The following is a 22,504-nucleotide window of genomic DNA, read 5'->3' as shown; positions in this document are numbered from 1 at the left end:
CGGTGTGACGGCGGCAATTGGACCGGGGACGCAGCCCATGGAGAGCGGAACACTGGGGGCACCAGCCTAAGGGGTCGGTGATAGCTACGGAGGCCGTTTCGCACCACACGGACGAAGAGTCGGGTGCCGGCCGTGCTGTCCGCCATTTTCTCTTCACCCGATCTGCGCGCCCGGCGCTGGGCGGGTCCGGAGCAGAGGGTACATCGTGCTGGTGGCTGCTGATGAGTCCTTGCCAGGGGGCCCCGGCGGTTGTGGACCCCGGACTGTGGGAGCTGTAGGAGCGGCGACTCCGAGACCCGAGCGGCGGCTGCGATCTTCAGCATCTGGACCTGGTAGGCCGGGACACTCCCGGGTGCGCTGTGAGCTTGCTGCGGGCCCGGCGGAGGCTGTTGATGGCGTTGGGTGGAGGAAGTGGCCCGACGTGGAGGACAGAGGGTGGTGGCCTTCCGAGGGCGACGCCTGGCTGGTGCGACTGAGAGCGCGGTGTCAGAGGAGCGCTCGCCGCCATTTTGTGTGCTGGAGTGTGTGCGGCCTGGCGGAGAGGATAGACCACGAGGCGGCTTGGTGAGGACGGCGGCTGGGGGAGAGCATCGCTCCTGGTGAGGCCGGGCTCTGGTGAACTGTTGCCTGATGTCTGCTTGCCCCCCACCCTATACGGATGCTGTGACTGTCCGGTGCCCTGCCTAACTGCACCCTAATTGGCGCTGAATCGGTGGGGGGCGCTTGCTGCACCGCGCCCTGGGGACCTGCAGCTACCGGCGCTCGGGGGAGAGCTGAGGCGGACGAGCGAGCTGCCGGAGCGGGACAAAGCGGATCCCGGAGCCTTGCGCTGCTGCACCACCCCTGGAGGTTGCTCTGGGGCCCTCGACCCGGCGGCAGCACCACCGCACTGGCGGCCTGGCTTGAGGCCTATTGGGGGCCACAGGAGGACGCCTCGACCTGGGGCGCTGTGGCCTGGATCTGCTTGGGGCCTGTCCAGGCTGTCAGGGGCGGGGAGAGAGGCTTGGCTCCACGTGGGGGTGATCCCCGGGCCCTGCTGATGGACTGACCGTGGCCCCACCTGGTGGACCGGGACTGGAGCGGCGACTCGAGGAGTGCTACAGCGCCCCCACTGCACCCCCCATTAGACTGAGTTGGTGGGACCACTCTTGAGGGGCAGGTTGAGTGTCCGACAGCCCTGCGCAACGCAGTAGTTTGAGAGCTTGCCGCTTCCCCTCCCCTGCGGCGGAGCTTGCTGTCCTTCGCCTAGTCTCTAAAGCGCTGCATCTGGAGGGCCTTCTGGAACGCGGCGCCCTGGGTCACCGTCTCGTGAACTGGGACCCCACTGCCACTCCTGGACTACGTGGCCCAGTGGCCTGCGCTCTACGCTGAGTGGGCGTTCAAAGAATCCAGGGTTCTTGCTCCTTCCCGTCGGGACGCTGCCCTCCGGCACTCTTGCAGCATGACCCGCACGAAGCCAGGGAAAGAGCCACCCGCAGCCCCCAAAGACACCTCGGTCAAGGACTTTTGGAGCAAGCCGAGCGCGAAATCGACGGGTGCAGCGTTGTCGGACCTTGGGACCTCTGCTGAACCAGTCACACAATCCTTCATGGCGTTGTTCATGCAGGAGCTTAAAACAGAAATCGGGTCACTTCGCACGGAGGTCCAGGCATGTGTCAAGGAGCTGCGGAGAGACGTGGGGGAGCTCGGTGGCCGGGTCGACGACTTAGAGAAAACCTTGGATGCACGTACGGAAGACCAAGAACACCTATGGCAGCGGCTCGCCACTCTAGAAGAACAACATGTCGAGCTTCAGATCAAGCAAGAGGATTTGGAAAATAGGGGGCGCCGGTACAACATACGCATACGGGGGTGCCAACTGGAGCAGAAGGAGCTGATATCATGTCATTCGTGGCGGACCTGCTTCATGACATCCGAGGAGATGATGACACTTCGCCGCCCACCTTGGACCGTGCACATAGGGTCTCAGGACTGTCTGGAAGGCCAGGACTTATCCCTGACATCTTGACACGGGTCCACTTCTTTGTCGAGAAAGAAGCCATTCTCAAAGCGGCTAGAGACAAACCTGAAATCCTCTGTGGGGGCAAGCCCATTCAGCTGTTTCAAGATCTGGCCCCTACTACACTCCGGCGCCGGCGGGACTTCCGGACCATTAAGGACAAGTTGAGGGAGCTCAACATTTTATATCAATGGGCCCATCCCTTTGCCCTCATGTTCCAGTGGGAATCTAAGCGTCGTGTGCTGCGCTCCTACCGAGAGGCGGCCCAGCTGCTTCAGATCCCGGCCAGCCCCTCGCGCCGCCCTGCCAACCTCCGTATCCCACTGAAACCACAGTGGTCCACGGTGCGCCGCCCTAGACACCCCTCCTCGCCGGATGGAAGCAGATCCTCCCGGGACAAGCAAGATATCATAGAGCACATAAAATCCCTGGAGGGCGGCCCGTCACCGTCTGGATCACAAGCGCTCGCTCCCAAATAAATGCCTTCTCTGTGGAACCTCCTCTCTGATGGCAGCTTTGGAACTGAGATGGCTGTGGGCATGGACTGCCTGCGGCTGCCCTGGTCTTTCCTCCCTCGGCGCCCTGGATGTTCTCCTCGGGGGCGCACTTCTGCCTAGTCCTTGGCGCGACACCTGTACTGCTGAGGCGGTGGTCCGGAGCGGACCCTCGACATCATGGACTTACAGATAAGCGATGACAAACCCCCACTCCTATTTCTGGGAGAGTGACATCTCCGGGACAGCCTGTGCCGTGGTGCCTGGCTACTCCCTAGACTGGAATAGGCTCTGCTGGCCCAGTTGGCCGATCACAGGTTCTAGTTGTTTTCCCTGTTCCTCTCCCTCTTCTTCCCCTCCTTTCGTCCCCTCTTGGCGGGAGGGACATGTGGGCTGGTGGCACAGTAGCATGGGAGGCGACCCGCTAGTGGTCCTATACAAATGACTACCACACCTTCCTGGAAGATTGTCTCCCTTAATGTGAAAGGGCTCAACTCACCCAACAAGAGACGCCAAATATGGCGTTATCTGTTGCTGCAGAGCCCTGACATCATTCTCCTCCAAGAAACGCACCTTCTCAAGTCCGATGTGGCTCGGATGGCACACCCACGCTTCCCCCACCAGTTCTGGTCCTCGGCTGCCACCAAGACAGCGGGGGTGGCTATCCTTTGCAGGGCAGGGATACCCCAGGGAGACTCTAAGGTCCTTCGAGATGCCGAGGGTCGATTCTTGCAGATAGAGGTCCGGAGAGGGAACCGTCCACTCACTCTATGTAATATCTATGCCCCCAACCAGGGTCAGGATGCCTTCCTACGCCGGGTAATCAGGGACCACCTTGAGCCAGTGAACTCGGACCTCATAGTTGGAGGGGACTTCAATTTGGTGTGGGATGCGGAGCTGGATCGCTGTGGAGGCACCTATCACGGGGTGGGGGCCATGTCTGCGGCGGTGAAGAACTCCCTAACATCCTTAAAGTTGGTAGACGTTTGGCGGTATCACTTCCCGGGGCTGCGGGACTACACCTTTTACTCCCATGTCCACCACTCCTACTCTCGCATTGACCTTCTCCTCGTGTCGCACTCTTTGCTCAAAGACACCATTTCGGTGTCCCACTCTAACATCTCGATCTCTGATCACGCTCATGTTGAGCTGCTTTTGCGGGAGGGCTCCACCCACCCGCCGCGGTCGAGCAGATGGAGATTCCCGGACCATGTTCTCCGGGACCCGGTAGATAGGGAAGAAATCCAGGCGGCCATCCTGGCATATTTTGAGGATAATGACTTACCGGGGACTCCCCTCCCTCTCCTCTGGGACGCCTTCAAAGCTACGATACGGGGAACTCTCACCGCCATAGCTGTCGTGAGGGCGCGCGAGGCCCGGCTCTATGAGACCAAACTTGCGTGCGAAATTGGGACGCTTGAAAAGATGGATCAGGAGCGCCCGCTGGCGACGCACAAGCGACGCCTAGCCGTCCTTCGAGGACAGCTTCGTGCACACAGGACCAACAAGGCTGAACGCGCCCTGATGGCGCTCAAGCAGCGCTACTACGAGGGTGGCGACAAGGTGGGTACTGTCCTGGCGCGGCGCTTGCGCACGCAAGCAGCCAAAGCCCATATAGCAAAACTGCGGAAGGCAGACGGGTCCTGGGCCATTGCGGAACCGGCAAAGCTTCACACATTCCGCGACTACTATGCGGCTCTATCCGCTAGCGACCTGCCCGAGGCGGACCAGATCTCGGAGGCTCTGGATGCATGTCACTGGGAGCCGCTGAGCAAGTGCCAATCCGAGCTTCTAGAGGACTCTATCACCCGAGCAGAAATAGCGGGTGTATTCTTTAATTCGAATTGTAGTAAGTTCATTTTGAATTCATACTATTTCTCGCATAGTATTTTACATATGTTTTTTTCAACGTTCTTTATCAATTCAAAGTGTTTCAGGCCTATGCATGTTACAATTGTAGCAATTGCAACGCCATAATCAAGGGCAGTGAAATATCTCACCCAACCAAAGGAACGACAATAAAACTACGAGTATCAGGTACATGCGACAGTAGTAATGTTGTATACATGTTGAAATGTCCATGCGGTCAATCCTACGTGGGAAAAACACAGAGAAAACTAAAAACACGGATTATTGAACACAAAAGTAATATCAGACTCAAGAACACCAAATCCACGGTCGCTATGCATTTCAACGAACAGCACCATAATCCCAGCCAATTGCGCTTTTGTATATTGGAACAGGTACCTATTCTTCCTGGGAGAGACAATTCCCAACATCTCTTAAGAAGAGAGATATTTTGGATTACATACCTTAATACTCTTCAGCCGAAAGGACTAAATGAACGGTTTGAACTTCATTGCTTCTTGTAAAATTGTAAAATCGTAATGTATAATGCTCATATATCTGTGACACCTATTATTATTTGCTTTCAAATTTATATTGAGATGACATGATTGAAATGTAGTGTATTTCATTTCACTGTATTTTATTTCACCGCAATATCACCATGATTACTTTTCATTGCCTCTCTCTTGACACCATCTTAGATATCATTGAACTGGGCCCCAATTGAACTGGGCCCCAGCCCACATTTCAACATAACCGCATTAATCCATATTATTTCACCTTGTCAGCCTCATCATCGTAAACCTCCATTTTCCCGCATTTTGCTCACGATTAAGTGACCGCAGTCACAGTTTTTCCCACAACTGTATGACACCATTAACGTCGTTCTTTCGCACGATCAGTCCTCTTTGATATTTATTACATTCATCATCGTTTCAATCGCGTTGTAGTTGTTCCTCACATCTACATACACGTGATTCCTTTTTTTTTGACACCTCAGATTCTTACTATTTCATTTCATATCATTCAAAACTTTATTGAATTATAAAAAAACAGACATTTTACTCGCCGCATAAAGGCAACATTATTTACACTTTTTCGACCTTTACTCATTATTTCTATGCCAACGATCTGGCGATTACATTTATAGTCATAACACACACAGCACATTTTTTTGCTTTTTAAACAGCACATCAAGTATTATTTTTGGCACGCATCCTCGTATCCACGACGATGCAGTCTGTCTTCACATTTCATTATCACGTGATTCACTAGTCATCCTATTTGTAACATCAGGAAGTAACCATTTCCTGAAAACAAACAAAAGGTCCCACAACGTAACCCGACTGAATCTACGCCGCGGTAAGACTTCATATGATTGCCGTTTTTACGGTCAACACAGTACTAAGAACTACCTTTGAATTTTTCGTTTATTTAATAGTACCTGAAATTATTTTCATTTCAGACAGCTTCGTTAACTTTTCATCATGCCGTGGAACTCCACGACATACTGTTAGAATTCGACGTTTCAATTTAGAAAGGTTAGAAAAAATCCAATTTGGTTCAACTTTCACCACGGTTTCTCTCCACAACATTTAAGTTTGTTTTCTCACGATAATCCCGCATGAACGCACTTCTTAATTTTTTCACTCCTCTTTACGCCTTCACGGTCAGACCACCTGTTGTTTCCTAAACAGATCATCAGTAACGGTTTCCACATTACTAATACACATGAAATAGACGCATCAATTAAGCGTGTTCGCCACTACCCAGTTTATGATCCTAACACCCTTGTTGTCCGGTACTCTTCCGCTCACGGCCATTTCTGACGTTCACAAACAACTAATATTATTGCTAGCACGAAATTCTTAGAACATTATATGAAATTTGTGTTGTATCTTGCTACTTGAACATTGGTTTTATGCTTTCAGAATGCAAGCCCCCTGAAGAAGGGTTCGCCCGAAATGCATAGGGCTGAAACACTTTGAATTGATAAAGAACGTTGAAAAAAACATATGTAAAATACTATGCGAGAAATAGCATGAATTCAAAATGAACTTACTACAATTCGAATTAAAGAATACATTGCAAAACAATTTATTACAGCTTGGATCATCATAATTTGAAATCGCCAATATCGGAGTGCTGAGTAAGGGACGTTACTCCCACGGGAGACAACGCCTTCATTCTCTCCACAGTAGCCACATGGTCCTCCGGTCGTCGTCCTTGGTGCCTGGCGATCCGTGTTGGGGCGCCGTTGGATTGCCTCCACACTTTCCTTTTTGACGGGCGCATATCTAGATGCGTTTGGCGCCGCGACGGGCTTGTGCAGAGCAGCTTCCATTTCACTAGCCCAGACGTCTGACAGTTCGTGGGACGGGGCCAAGATGAGGATCTTGTCCAGCGAGATCCCCGGCTGTCGAAGGATCAGCTTCCGCAGTAGTTTGGAGCAGCACCCTTGGATGACCTGGCCGTGTATTTCCTCTCTCTAATCCGCGAAATCGCACGTGCTGGGCAGACTGCGCAGAGGCGCGTAGAACATATCCACGGACTCCGTGTTGGACTGCGACGCCTGTCTGAACTTGAACCTCTCGAAGTCGGGGTTAAGTTGAGGGTCAAAATGCCTGTTGAGCGAGGTGACCGCCACCTCTTACCCGTGTTGGGGAGCGGCTCGAAGAGGTCGTAGATCTCTGAGCCTCTGTAGTAGATGAGTAACGACCTTTTCACGGTGCCATCGGTCTCTCTGATGCCCTTGAAATAATGATTCAGCCGTCTGACCCACGCTTCCCATCATGGGGCCTCTGTGGCGGTATCTGCAGCTTTGCTGAATTGTGGCAGCGGGGCGACAGCCGTGTGACTGTGCCCTGGGGGTGGTGCGATGGCACCCCTGTCTGGATTGTTCCACCCAGCCTGCTGGCTGGCAGCGTCATCTGGAGCCGGGTTGCTCATGGTGTCCGCACGTCTGTGCGCAGGTGCGGTGGCGCAGTCCGGGCGCTAGGGACCCGTGGGTGGGCTTGCGTGCCGGCACGGGGCCACGTGCAGTTGACTGGTCTGTAGGCCCTGTTAGCGCTGTGCGAGGTGGTTTTGTCCCCCTGCGTATGCTGTGGCAGATGACACCCTCCTGGTTCGCTGGTGGAAGAACCCAGGTGATGAGAGGCCCCTGGGATTGCTGGTGGGCATGGCTGTGTATTTTTTTGTTGTTGTTGCAGGCAACACGCAGGGCAGCTGTGGGTGCTGGGGGCCTGATGTTCCTGGGCCTGTGCAGTGGCCTCGGGGCTCTGGCTGGCCTGAGCTCTGGCAGGTGGCGAGGGGGGGTAGAGGCCCTGAGGGAGACGTCCTATGCAGACGCTTCAGATGCTCTGTGCAGGGGCCTGCAGTACCACAAGGCGCCACAGGAGGGAAGACCCTTCTGGGCCTGGCATTCACCGCTGATGTCTTCTGCTGCAGTGCACACCGCCAGGCTGAACACGCACCCGCTGCTCTGGGGAGATGTGTGGGCGGGTGCAGGGCGCAGCGGCGGAGATTTTGATGCCGGCCCACATGTGCTTCAGTGGCAGCAGCTGCAGGGGAGGGTGATGCGAGCCCAGACCGCCGACAACGACACACGGAGGTGCAGGGTAGAGTTCCCTCTGTGTGCAGGAGCGGAGCGCCACGGCTGGGCTCCGCTAGCTCCCTGCTGATCGGTGATCTGGAGGCAGTGCACGCGTGGAATGCGACCGACCTCATCGCCAATGTAGCGCGGCGAGGCCACGTTAAGTGAAGGCCGCAGCAGCGCTAAATAAAAGGTACGTCACAGTGGTGGTATGGTACTGGCCGAAAGACCCCGAGCGGTCTCCTGCCGTTTATTGATGCGTGTGTACGATACGTTGTAGGGGAGAGTCCGGGTGGCTCTCTACATGCTCTGCTTGTGCTATAATAATGCACAATATAATACAAAAAAACGATGGCAGCTAACGTAAGTTTACAAATATTATTGTAAACAAAAAAGCAGCGATTTTGTTGGGGTGGTAGGGGCATGCTCGTACTGTTGTGGGAGGAATGAGGGGATAGGGATAGACGGCACAGGGAGATAAAACATAAGAGTTATAATTTAAAGTAAACCATAGAAATATTTGCAATGCCATAGATCTCACATTTAAATGCAAGACCTATGGCATTGCAAACAAGTGGTCGAGATTGTCCGGGGTGCTTGTAAAGTGAAAGGGCACACGGCACTCTGAACATAAGCAAAGCACGTCGTGGTGCCTGAAGTAGGAGAAACTCAATAAAGAAAATTGTACCTTAAACACTAAATAACACGTATCATGTAACAACTGAAGTAAACGGGCCAGTAGCCATGGGAGGTTACAAATGAAGACAAGGCGGTACGAAGAAGGTACTAGCAAGCCTATTAAGGAATCAGAAGCCTGCATTTACGAATGACAAAGACACACTGCAAATTAAAAATATGGGCAGGGGGCGTGGTCTCGCCAGGAATGGAGTAGGACGCGGGTCGTGGCCGCTCCGGACCGCCGCTGTTACCAACCGCCACAAACAGCGGTGTGACGGCGGCAATTGGACCGGGGACGCAGCCCATGGAGAGCGGAACACTGGGGGCACCAGCCTAAGGGGTCGGTGATAGCTACGGAGGCCGTTTCGCACCACACGGACGAAGAGTCGGGTGCCGGCCGTGCTGTCCGCCATTTTCTCTTCACCCGATCTGCGCGCCCGGCGCTGGGCGGGTCCGGAGCAGAGGGTACATCGTGCTGGTGGCTGCTGATGAGTCCTTGCCAGGGGGCCCCGGCGGTTGTGGACCCCGGACTGTGGGAGCTGTAGGAGCGGCGACTCCGAGACCCGAGCGGCGGCTGCGATCTTCAGCATCTGGACCTGGTAGGCCGGGACACTCCCGGGTGCGCTGTGAGCTTGCTGCGGGCCCGGCGGAGGCTGTTGATGGCGTTGGGTGGAGGAAGTGGCCCGACGTGGAGGACAGAGGGTGGTGGCCTTCCGAGGGCGACGCCTGGCTGGTGCGACTGAGAGCGCGGTGTCAGAGGAGCGCTCGCCGCCATTTTGTGTGCTGGAGTGTGTGCGGCCTGGTGGAGATGATAGACCACGAGGCGGCTTGGTGAGGACGGCGGCTGGGGGAGAGCATCGCTCCTGGTGAGGCCGGGCTCTGGTGAACTGTTGCCTGATGTCTGCTTGCCCCCCACCCTATACGGATGCTGTGACTGTCCGGTGCCCTGCCTAACTGCACCCTAATTGGCGCTGAATCGGTGGGGGGCGCTTGCTGCACCGCGCCCTGGGGACCTGCGGCTACCGGCGCTCGGGGGAGAGCTGAGGCGGACGAGCGAGCTGCCGGAGCGGGACAAAGCGGATCCCGGAGCCTTGCGCTGCTGCACCACCCCTGGAGGTTGCTCTGGGGCCCTCGACCCGGCGGCAGCACCACCGCACTGGCGGCCTGGCTTGAGGCCTATTGGGGGCCACAGGAGGACGCCTCGACCTGGGGCGCTGTGGCCTGGATCTGCTTGGGGCCTGTCCAGGCTGTCAGGGGCGGGGAGAGAGGCTTGGCTCCACGTGGGGGTGATCCCCGGGCCCTGCTGATGGACTGACCGTGGCCCCACCTGGTGGACCGGGACTGGAGCGGCGACTCGAGGAATGCTACAGCGCCCCCACTGCACCCCCCGTTAGACTGAGTTGGTGGGACCACTCTTGAGGGGCAGGTTGAGTGTCCGACAGCCCTGCGCAACGCAGTAGTTTGAGAGCTTGCCGCTTCCCCTCCCCTGCGGCGGAGCTTGCTGTCCTTCGCCTAGTCTCTAAAGCGCTGCATCTGGAGGGCCTTCTGGAACGCGGCACCCTGGGTCACCGTCTCGTGAACTGGGACCCCACTGCCACTCCTGGACTACGTGGCCCAGTGGCCTGCGCTCTACGCTGAGTGGGCGTTCAAAGAATCCAGGGTTCTTGCTCCTTCCCGTCGGGACGCTGCCCTCCGGCACTCTTGCAGCATGACCCGCACAAAGCCAGGGAAAGAGCCACCCGCAGCCCCCAAAGACACCTCGGTCAAGGACTTTTGGAGCAAGCCGAGCGCGAAATCGACGGGTGCAGCGTTGTCGGACCTTGGGGCCTCTGCTGAACCAGTCACACAATCCTTCATGGCGTTGTTCATGCAGGAGCTTAAAACAGAAATCGGGTCACTTCGCACGGAGGTCCAGGCATGTGTCAAGGAGCTGCGGAGAGACGTGGGGGAGCTCGGTGGCCGGGTCGACGACTTAGAGAAAACCTTGGATGCACGTACGGAAGACCAAGAACACCTATGGCAGCGGCTCGCCACTCTAGAAGAACAACATGTCGAGCTTCAGATCAAGCAAGAGGATTTGGAAAATAGGGGGCGCCGGAACAACATACGCATACGGGGGGTGCCAACTGGAGCAGAAGGAGCTGATATCATGTCATTCGTGGCGGACCTGCTTCATGACATCCGAGGAGATGATGACACTTCGCCGCCCACCTTGGACCGTGCACATAGGGTCTCAGGACTGTCTGGAAGGCCAGGACTTATCCCTGACATCTTGACACGGGTCCACTTCTTTGTCGAGAAAGAAGCCATTCTCAAAGCGGCTAGAGACAAACCTGAAATCCTCTGTGGGGGCAAGCCCATTCAGCTGTTTCAAGATCTGGCCCCTACTACACTCCGGCGCCGGTGGGACTTCCGGACCATTAAGGACAAGTTGAGGGAGCTCAACATTTTATATCAATGGGCCCATCCCTTTGCCCTCATGTTCCAGTGGGAATCTAAGCGTCGTGTGCTGCGCTCCTACCGAGAGGCGGCCCAGCTGCTTCAGATCCCGGCCAGCCCCTCGCGCCGCCCTGCCAACCTCCGTATCCCACTGAAACCACAGTGGTCCACGGTGCGCCGCCCTAGACACCCCTCCTCGCCGGATGGAAGCAGATCCTCCCGGGACAAGCAAGATATCATAGAGCACATAAAATCCCTGGAGGGCGGCCCGTCACCGTCTGGATCACAAGCGCTCGCTCCCAAATAAATGCCTTCTCTGTGGAACCTCCTCTCTGATGGCAGCTTTGGAACTGAGATGGCTGTGGGCATGGACTGCCTGCGGCTGCCCTGGTCTTTCCTCCCTCGGCGCCCTGGATGTTCTCCTCGGGGGCGCACTTCTGCCTAGTCCTTGGCGCGACACCTGTACTGCTGAGGCGGTGGTCCGGAGCGGACCCTCGACATCATGGACTTACAGATAAGCGATGACAAACCCCCACTCCTATTTCTGGGAGAGTGACATCTCCGGGACAGCCTGTGCCGTGGTGCCTGGCTACTCCCTAGACTGGAATAGGCTCTGCTGGCCCAGTTGGCCGATCACAGGTTCTAGTTGTTTTCCCTGTTCCTCTCCCTCTTCTTCCCCTCCTTTCGTCCCCTCTTGGCGGGAGGGACATGTGGGCTGGTGGCACAGTAGCATGGGAGGCGACCTGCTAGTGGTCCTATACAAATGACTACCACACCTTCCTGGAAGATTGTCTCCCTTAATGTGAAAGGGCTCAACTCACCCAACAAGAGACGCCAAATATGGCGTTATCTGTTGCTGCAGAGCCCTGACATCATTCTCCTCCAAGAAACGCACCTTCTCAAGTCCGATGTGGCTCGGATGGCACACCCACGCTTCCCCCACCAGTTCTGGTCCTCGGCTGCCACCAAGACAGCGGGGGTGGCTATCCTTTGCAGGGCAGGGATACCCCAGGGAGACTCTAAGGTCCTTCGAGATGCCGAGGGTCGATTCTTGCAGATAGAGGTCCGGAGAGGGAACCGTCCACTCACTCTATGTAATATCTATGCCCCCAACCAGGGTCAGGATGCCTTCCTACGCCGGATAATCAGGGACCACCTTGAGCCAGTGAACTCGGACCTCATAGTTGGAGGGGACTTCAATTTGGTGTGGGATGCGGAGCTGGATCGCTGTGGAGGCACCTATCACGGGGTGGGGGCCATGTCTGCGGCGGTGAAGAACTCCCTAACATCCTTAAAGTTGGTAGACGTTTGGCGGTATCACTTCCCGGGGCTGCGGGACTACACCTTTTACTCCCATGTCCACCACTCCTACTCTCGCATTGACCTTCTCCTCGTGTCGCACTCTTTGCTCAAAGACACCATTTCGGTGTCCCACTCTAACATCTCGATCTCTGATCACGCTCATGTTGAGCTGCTTTTGCGGGAGGGCTCCACCCACCCGCCGCGGTCGAGCAGATGGAGATTCCCGGACCATGTTCTCCGGGACCCGGTAGATAGGGAAGAAATCCAGGCGGCCATCCTGGCATATTTTGAGGATAATGACTTACCGGGGACTCCCCTCCCTCTCCTCTGGGAAGCCTTCAAAGCTACGATACGGGGAACTCTCACCGCCATAGCTGTCGTGAGGGCGCGCGAGGCCCGGCTCTATGAGACCAAACTTGCGCGCGAAATTGGGACGCTTGAAAAGATGGATCAGGAGCGCCCGCTGGCGACGTACAAGCGACGCCTAGCCGTCCTTTGAGGACAGCTTCGTGCACACAGGACCAACAAGGCTGAACGCGCCCTGATGGCGCTCAAGCAGCGCTACTACGAGGGTGGCGACAAGGTGGGTACTGTCCTGGCGCGGCGCTTGCGCACGCAAGCAGCCAAAGCCCATATAGCAAAACTGCGGAAGGCAGACGGGTCCTGGGCCATTGCGGAACCGGCAAAGCTTCACACATTCCGCGACTACTATGCGGCTCTATCCGCTAGCGACCCGCCCGAGGCGGACCAGATCTCGGAGGCTCTGGATGCATGTCACTGGGAGCCGCTGAGCAAGCGCCAATCCGAGCTTCTAGAGGACTCTATCACCCGAGCAGAAATAGCGGGTGCCCTGCGCGATCTACCGCTCGGCAAAACGCCGGGCCCTGACGGGCACCCGGTGTCGTTCTACCGCGCCTTTCTGCCGCAATTGCAGCCGTATCTCCTGCGTCTCTTCAACTCGTTCGCGGAGTCAGTCGGGTCTTCCTCGGACATGGCAATGGCTGAAATAGCTCTCATCCCAAAACCCGGGAAGGACCACACCCTTTGCTCCTCCTATCGGCCTATCACCTTGTTAAATACGGACTTAAAACTGTACACTAAAATTCTTGCTAAACGGCTGAGTACACACCTGCCCAACCTCATTGAGCCTGACCAGGTGGGGTTTATACATCAGCGCCAGGGCGCGGACAACGTGCGCCGCATTGCGCATATTGTTGGGAAGGCTCAGCACTGGGGGATACCGGCCTGCCTACTATCGCTGGACGCGGAAAAAGCGTTCGATCGGGTGGACTGGAACTTCCTCCGGGCGGTTCTATGGAAAGTGGGTTTGGGTCCTAAGATGGTGGCACGCATTATGGCCCCCTATATTTCACTGGTGGCCAGGGTGCGAGTCAACGGCCAGCTCACGCAACCTCTCCCCATCTGTAGGGGCACCCGGCAGGGCTGCCCCCTGTCGCCCTTGTTATTCGCCCTTGTGGTGGAGCCCCTTGCCATTATGATACATCGGTCCCCGGACATCTGCGGTATATCTCTCCGTGGCGTAGAGCATAAGATCGCTCTTTTTGCGGATGACCTCCTTCTCACTCTCTCCGATCCCTTACGCTCGCTACCGGCGGTGCACTCGTTGCTTCAAACCTATGAACGCACATCCGGGCTTAAAATTAACCACGCGAAGTCCTGGGCCCTTAATTTAACGATCCCGGATGGGGAACTTACGGCGATCCGAGCGACTGTCCCGTATCAATGGGCGACTACGTCGGTGCGGTACCTGGGTCTTAACCTGACACCAGATCTAGCCACCTGGACGCAGGCTAACTGGCAGGAATATAAACTCTCAGTCCTGGCAGACTTATGCGCGTGGAAGGCCCTGCCACTCTCCTGGCTTGGCCGACTCAACACGGTGAAAATGTCGGTACTGCCGAAAATCCTCTATCTCTTCCAAACTTTGCCGACACCTATTCCGGAACACCAAGTTCAGGGGCTCCAACGCGAACTTGTCACATTTGTCTGGGGGGGAAGAAACCGCGCTTTTCTAATAAAATCCTGAAACTCCCCCTCTCTGACACAGGCAGCCACGCGACCTTACACCCCGTTCGAACAGCTGGCGCGCACTTTTGGCACTTACAAGGGGCTGATCTCCCGCATATATAAGGTGCTCCAACATCCGCAGCGACTGGACTCCCACCCATACCAGCTGCTATGGCAAAACGTCTCTGGCTCAGGTGTTTCCTCTTCCCAATGGTCAAGGCTCTGGGGGGACATCCCCAAAATCCTCCGCAGCATCCCTCAACAGGAGTCGGCCTACAAAGTGATGACGCAATGGTACTACACCCCCGCTAGACTTCAAAAAATGTTCCCTATGGCGTCCCCCCTATGCTGGCGTTGCAACCAAGCGCTGGGAGATTTCATACACATCTGGTGGTCGTGCCCTCTCCTGACCACCTTTTGGAAAGAGGTCCTTAGCCATATCAAAAGGGTGTTAGGGTATCCCCTGCCGGAGGATCCGCTTGTGGTTCTGTTGGGCCTTAGGCCAGCCGCCTTACGGGCTATGACGGGCCGTGATCGACATCTTAGCCTCCACATGCTGGGAGCCGCGAAGCAAACAGTGGCCCTCTATTGGAAGAAACCTGATCCACCTTCCATCAATGTGTGGTTTGCCCGACTGTGGCATGTGGTGGCGATGGAGTATCTCACGGCGCGTCTGCAACTCCGAGATACCAAGTATAAGAAGCTCTGGCAGCCTTTGGTCGATCATCTGGGGCGACTAGAACATGTTAGGCTACAACCGCCACGACTCCGGGCCTTAAAGCTTTTTGATGATGTGGTGGATCCAGTGAAGCCAGGGGGTCTCTGGGGATCTACAGAGGGTTTGTAGTGTCCACCCCTCAAGGTTACCCTCCCAGACGTGAGAGCCTCGCCTCTCGAAGATTCCAACTCACAGCCCTCAACGGATAGCGATAGTGGGGCCCCCACTCCTCCCTCCCCGCCAGGCCTGCATTCTTCGACCCTGTACCCCCTCCATTCTTTCCCCGTGTTCTGACCCCCCCCCCCAGTTGGTTGGTCACATCCTTGTCAATTTTTAATGCAGGAACAGTAGCGGTTAGCTTTAGCGCCGCCATAGCGCAGTGAGGATAATGCGTTTAATATTCTATTGTTATTATGTCTTGCCCTGCCTGCTGGTTACTGACCTACGCCCTGCCCTGTACATCACTGGCGAATGCTCTTGGGCTTACACCTAACATAATCTAGCCACTATCAGCCTTTTCACGCTGTGCCTGCTGCAGATCACGATTGGGGGTACAGTCGTGGGTACACCTATGCGTTACTCGTTTGGATTGACATTGCACGTTAGGGCACGATCCTAGCCATGGCTGAAGTGAATACTGCATTAGCCAACCGCTTGCAGGTACAACTAAGCTCTAATGGGAATTGTATAGAATGTAGGATACCTGAGATCTTTAGGATTCGGGGTCTTTGGCCCTTGAGGGCGGGATGGGTGAAGTTCGCCGAGTTCAAGCTAGCTTGGCAATGTTGCAACGGTCCAAACAATGTCTACCAAGCAGGTGGTGTACATAGGGCATGGGGTCTCTGAGGTGGGGAACTCTGCTGCTTGATGACTGCGCATGGGCCTGCTTCTTGGGTTCCTGCAAGGCCCTCCTGTTTTGCTGTATACACATCTGTCGTTGGCTACCTGTCGTTTTCTGCTGCCGGCCTATATGGTTGTAGGCGAGTAAGCTGTGTATTGCCTCTTGCACGACCTTTAAAATCAATAAGCGTTGGTTAAAGAAAAAAATATATAGGCAGAGAGTGGGCGTGGCTTCTCTTCATACTCTACTACAGCAGATCTCCAGAGCAGCGCATGGCACTGGGTTAGGTTTGGACTAAAAAGAGATGGCTGAAAAAATGCCATGTGAATAGGAGTTTTTCTGTATTTCGCGTTAACACCAGGAAAGAAGATGGGAAAAAGGAATAGAAATTACAGTGAAAGCGTAGGTGATGGTAGGGGGGTAGTGGATGGAAGGACCGTTCACTGTATAGCCACGAAGTCCCGTTCTAGTCCTGTTCTGGTCCTGACTTCCAAATTTGGATAATATAATGTAGTATGAGTGTGGACTGATTCCCTAATGCAAAGTCATGTTGTCAGTGTATGATCTCTACGCATGCTGCTGCTGGGTATGGCAGGCAGCTTTGGTATGGTAATAAGCACAATCACGAACTGACTTACATGGTTTTACTTGGTGTTCCGGTCCCTTAAACTTTTGTTGTCTACCTCGTTGCATCTCTCTATGCAGGCACAGTCAAACTTACTTTATCTTTCAGATGGTTTCTACATGCAGCCAGACTGGTGGATTGTACTCTTCTCTTCCCTCTTCTCCAGCTATGAACGTGATTGATACTGAGTTGCATCTCAGTCTTGCAAACATTCAGGTGTTTCTGGCTGTGACAGAGTATGCCTTCCTTAGAAATGCTGGCGAAGCCATCCCTGTCTTCATGTTGCTTTCCCTTTCCATGCCTCTATAAAACAATTAAAGACAAGGTGGGCACTGTCCTCTCGCTTTGCACGTTCTATGTGCTAAGAGTTATGTGCTTTTGAATTTTCTTTGTGGATGTCACAATTGCTGAGGTTGTTGCTTCTTTACAATTAATCTCTGCTAGCTTGTGTGCTGTCTTTGCACCTATCCTCAAACAATCAGAATTAACTCTACGACGGACCCTCTTCTTTTTAACCGATTCATGTATGAAAAAGAAGAAATGCAAATCAGCTAAAATTTGGGAGATCACTAAAAATATGAGTAATACCACCTGCAGGACTGCATGACACAAATTACAAAAGAAGAAATGAAGAAAAAGGTGTAGGTATGCGTGACTGTCTGTTCTCAAAGGCTCAGTCATTCCCCTTGCTTATGTGCACTGACATTCTCCACTTCATGTATGAACCAGGTCTTTGAGCCTTACACATTTTATGCAGCACCTCCCATAAAGGTCATGCAATTTCAGCGATGCACTCATAACATTTTTCTCTTTGGTTTTATGTTAGCATTTAATCGACAAAATGCTTGCTGAAATAAAGTCTTGTGGATTCTGAACTTTCACACCCCTTACCAATGATAGGCAGGTTGACCATGGGGCTTTTGTTTTGTAACATAGGGGATGAAAACTAATAATCAGAAAAGTTGCCACAAAAATGAAAATGAAATTATAAAAAACAAACATATACATTTAGCAATGAGAGTTCATGTTATTGGACAAGCGTCTGGTGAGGTACACAAACAAATTCATAACTATTCGATCCATTTTTATGAAATGTAAAAAGTTACAAATTGTCAAATGTATAGGGGAGCATTAAAGTGCCAAAGTAAAGCATACTCAATGTACATAAAATGAGCACCAAGAATACCCCTTACATAGAACAAGAGAAATATTACATGACATCAGATACAAATGACTGTTAACCTATGTCATCTTTCTTACATCTTCAACCACGCTAGACAGATTCTGCCAAGCAGAAATGAATCATAAGAGTTTCAATGTTCCTGCACAAAAAGGACACCATCTGTGAGTAGTGAGCCCCCTCATGAATCAGCAATGGCTTAAGCCAACGATTTTGTAAAAGCTGTTGTGGGTCCTAAATATCAAATATGGAATATCATTGTACCTTAATATTATAACCAAAATAGCAACAGATAAGTATGTAGATTTTCTATATCTAACCCACATACAGGTACCTTGCCATTCTAGTTATCTTCAAAGTAAGTAGATGTGGAGTTAAGAATAATAAATCTATACATCCAAATATCCACCTCTATTTTGATATTTTTTGTCCTCAATATTTTAGCATAAGTAACAGAGAGTCACAGAAGCCAGGGTTGCACTCCATATACAGATATTCATTCACACTCAGATATGCCATCAAAATCCCACCCCGATTTACTTGATAAAAAAACTGCAACTGCTGGTGGCTTCACAAAGATCTTGTGCCTCAACAATGCTTTGGCGTGGTTATGGAGCCCCGCCTTTTCATTTGTTAATTCAGGACTGTGGCGGCCCCAAGCCATGTGGCATAGGGACAGGCTTCCTCTGGAATCAGAAGATAAAGGGCTGCAGCCTGCTCCTCTGTGCCTCCTGAGCAGAGGGAGGCCTCAGCACCAGCACATGTCCCAGGCACCATGGTCGGGGTAGGAGACAGGCCGAGGGCTTATAGGACGGAGATGACCTGCCTATACTGTTGACGACAGGGATAGCACCAGAACAATTGCTGCAATGTATGCTTACTGTCCCATCCAACTTCCACCTTCTTCTCGCATTGGCTGAACCTATAAACCTGTAATGCTCAGCAGTGAGAGAACGAACCAGGACTTCGGTGTTGGTTGAGCTTCTGTCAGAGCTCAGCACAACATCTCCTACTGCCCTCAGCCATGGCAAAACTGGTAGATTTTGCATGTGATTGAGGGCAACATTTAAGGCACCCCACAAAGAGAGAGAGCAGGAGAGAAAGAAATAGAACATGTGTGTCTGAAGGGTGGATTACATATTTTAGATTCCGCCTACTGTTAGACATTCCTGCGTCCTACTTGGCTTTGAATAAGTGTATGGCCTGCTGGTATGTGTAGCACTGGCGTGCCATATTCTGTGTGGGTGATGAATAGTAATGTGGGATCTGTGATGTGTCCCTATTCAGGAGAAAGTGGCAGGATCCATCATTGTCCCTACCCTCAGCTGTGATCAGGCACAGACCCAGGACCTGTACATGCAGCAGGCAGTAGTGTAAAAGAGCCAGAAATGCCTGTTTCTGGCAGGAGTAGCTTTGAAAGGTAGCATGTGTATGCAAATCATAGCTTGCGCCATCAATGTGGTGGCTCATGAATGGGAAAAAAGTCAAACTAAGACCTGTGGTGCCTGCGGTATGCTGTAGACCTCCCTGAAGGAGGAAAGGGGTCTCAAAGGACAGGGAAGAACGAAAGGTGACCATCGCTGCTGGCTTCTTGATCAAGAGCTCACAAAAGGAAGTAGCCATGTTGAAACAGGCCTGTGCTCCATGCACTCTTATTAATATAAGGTGAATGGAGAGGTGGTGGACGACCCCTTAAACGCTCTTCCAGCCTGCACTGATCACGTGTTGACTAGCACAAGTGACTGTGTATCAGTCTGTGGGGATGGAAGTGAAAATCGAGAATGTCAGACTTAAATTGCAGCAGTGACTTGGCAAGGTACCTTGTACTTGATTGCAGGAGATTGTCTTTAGAAAGAGTGTAATAATGAAGTGCTAGGACATGAGAACCCAGTGGTCACCTTTGAAAAGAAAATAAGAAAGTTGCATGGGTGGTGGGCAGGGGTCACAGTGGCATAACGAAACTGGAGGAACTGGACAATTGGTACGAAATGCAAACTTCCCTCCCAACAAAGAGAAATGTCCAAGGGGTGGTGAGCCATTCAGATGACAAAGAGGCACAGTAATATTTGAAGCGAGGCACTGTAAACTTTGAAGCACTGCACTGAAAAACACTTAGCAAAGGGAGAACAACAGAGGCCCTTCTCTTGGTAAGGAGTTATACAGGAACGAGGCATTTAACAGACCAATGAGATACATGGACTTCTAAGTTCATGATTCAAAATGTTTTCAAATTCACATTTACATAAAGTCTATATGTAATGTAACCAACTTTGACACAGCAAACTGAGGTTAATGTCATACCAGTACCTCCTGAAGTACTCGAAATTGTCATTAGCAGAATTCTAGGCCCCAATGTGACAAATTTGCTTAGGCGAGTTGCATGATTTTCTTGGGCTATTGGGAGGCACAGGTGAGGCTCAGATGCTACTCGTCGTAAAAAAGCTGCCAAACAAGGACATCAGATACATGGTTTTAAAAAAAACTGCGATTAGAGGCTACATGTATGTAAACGTTCAGCAAGATTGCGTAAAGAGAAACCACTGGCAACAAATATTTACTCTGAAAGACATATTCAGTTCATCAATTAAAAAGAAGAGAGAATGAATAGACCGTGTCATCTCTCAGATAAATAGGTCCAGCTTCAATTCGGCTTTGACATATTGAGGCTGCCAGTCTGAATCATCACTGTGGTGCAGAATCCTAATTGCTAGAAGACATTCATTGAACATGTAGAACAGATTATCGATCATCAAGCATAGCACCAAGTGAAAGAAATTAATTAGACAAAGTAAAAAAAAAAATAAGAACAGGCGATAGTACTTCAGCTCTATATGACAGAAAGTACGACCAGAAACCTGCGTTAAAAATTGGCATCCAAAGACAACAGTGAAAAAGCAGACCATGCAGAACTGCTAAAGATGTGGGCAGCATTTATTTCCTTGAAGACAGTGCCCTTAAATTCAGCAACAATGTTGCATATGCTGAAGGATTATGAGCTTGCAGTCCCTAATCACGCCATTATGCAGTTAAAGATGAACAGGTCATTCACATAGCTAAATTACATTTGTGAGTAAGTTGCACGTGCAACTTTACTCTTACACTTTTGAGTCAATTTACTGCGTTTAGCTGTTCACAAAGTTAAGTTGCAAAGTGACTCAAAAGCATAGATTTATATGCCTGTGAAAAAAGGGTAAGAGCCGAATTTGCAAGTGTAATTTACTACTGCCATAAAGAAACACATATGACCAACTACTGATAATGCAATACCCTCAGCCAGACAATGACAGAGGTAGGGATTTAACATAAAACCCCATAGGCAATACAGTGAAATTAAATTATTAAAACTAGTTACAAATATAAGTGCATATATTTCAATGTTAACAAATATAAAAAAATTAGTTTTATTATTCAATTATAAAACATTTTAACAACTTTTTTACTTAAAAGAATAATGTAAGATTGAGCAATACGTCGGAGTAGACGTGCAGCCCCGGCGCTCCAGCAGGGCCAACAGTTACCCTGATCTAATCCGCAGCGAGGAGCCTCATTGAACCCCCAGTTTCACTCCTCATAACCCCTAACAACAGCCTGGACCGCCAAAGCATCTTTCTGATGATAGAGAGCTGCTGTCCGCAGGATTGAGGAAGAGGCAAATATTGCTGCCTGATCTCAAAATGGCAGCCGCAATATCTGGAGACGCAGCAGCTGGGTGCAGAATCTGATTTGAAGTGGCAACTGCAAGCACCGGAGAAGTATCCTACATGCACCTAATGTTACAACGACCACTCACCTGACAGAAGCCCTGGTGGAAGGCCGGAGTCCAAGCTGTAGAAGACCTTGTGGTGCAATGGCCTGCTCACGGACACATGGAGTAATGCAGCAGAAATAATATCGGCGAGTCTGGTACCCCGCTGTGACAGTGCCAGGCACCAGGCTCTGGTGGCTGCAGTGCCTGGTAAAACCCCCATACATCAACATTGCCCTGTGGTGTTCTGGTGAGGGTGTCAGAGAGGAGGGCAGTGAAGAGAGTAAACGATTGGTTGCAGCCTAACTCTGGAGGCATAACTCTTGCCAGTGAGGGAGGCGGGAGTCAGCAAGATGGTGGTGTGCACCCTCTGGGTGGGGCGACTGGTGCCAGAGTCCACAACGAGACCCCACCTAGAAGTCTGGCATAGGCAGTGGTGTGGCGTGACTGGGTCTTGCGGGTATGGGCCATAGACGAAGGGGGGGAAACAGAGATACTGCAGGTGACGGTGTGCCGCAGAGGGAGTCGGAGGCCTAGTGCTATAACCTCTTACCACTTCCCTGCAAGTGTGCCTCCCGAAATTACAACAAGCCAGTCACCAGTGACGCTCCAGACTGATACACGCGATGTGAGCGGGACTATTCCCTGTCCCGATCAGCACTGCTTAGCGAACCTCATCTGGGCGGAGAACCGACGATTGAGGAAGAGTCAGTGCTGGGGCTCTGCTGAGACTATCCTCAGTAAACAAGCCAATATATGCAGGCTGGGAACCCCACAAGAATACTGTAAGTAAATGAGCCCTAGAAAAACGCCTACTACAGGGCAGTATTGGGTGCCATGTGTCACAGGGGACCAAGGAAACGCCATTCTGTGTACTGGTGACTTACTGTGGAACAAGTATGTGGGGGTGGTCGCGGTTGGCACAGCCTTTCCCTTGCGGCTCGGCGACATCATTGTAGCGAGCATCTGACTGCTCAGCCAAACCGTAATCTCTTCATCGCAGTAGTGGTAGTCA

Source organism: Triturus cristatus, chromosome 4_1 (assembly GCF_964204655.1).
Source record: "Triturus cristatus chromosome 4_1, aTriCri1.1, whole genome shotgun sequence".
Lineage (NCBI taxonomy): Eukaryota > Metazoa > Chordata > Amphibia > Caudata > Salamandridae > Triturus > Triturus cristatus.
The sequence above is the reverse complement of the archived record's forward strand: the minus strand, read 5'-3'. Positions refer to the sequence as shown.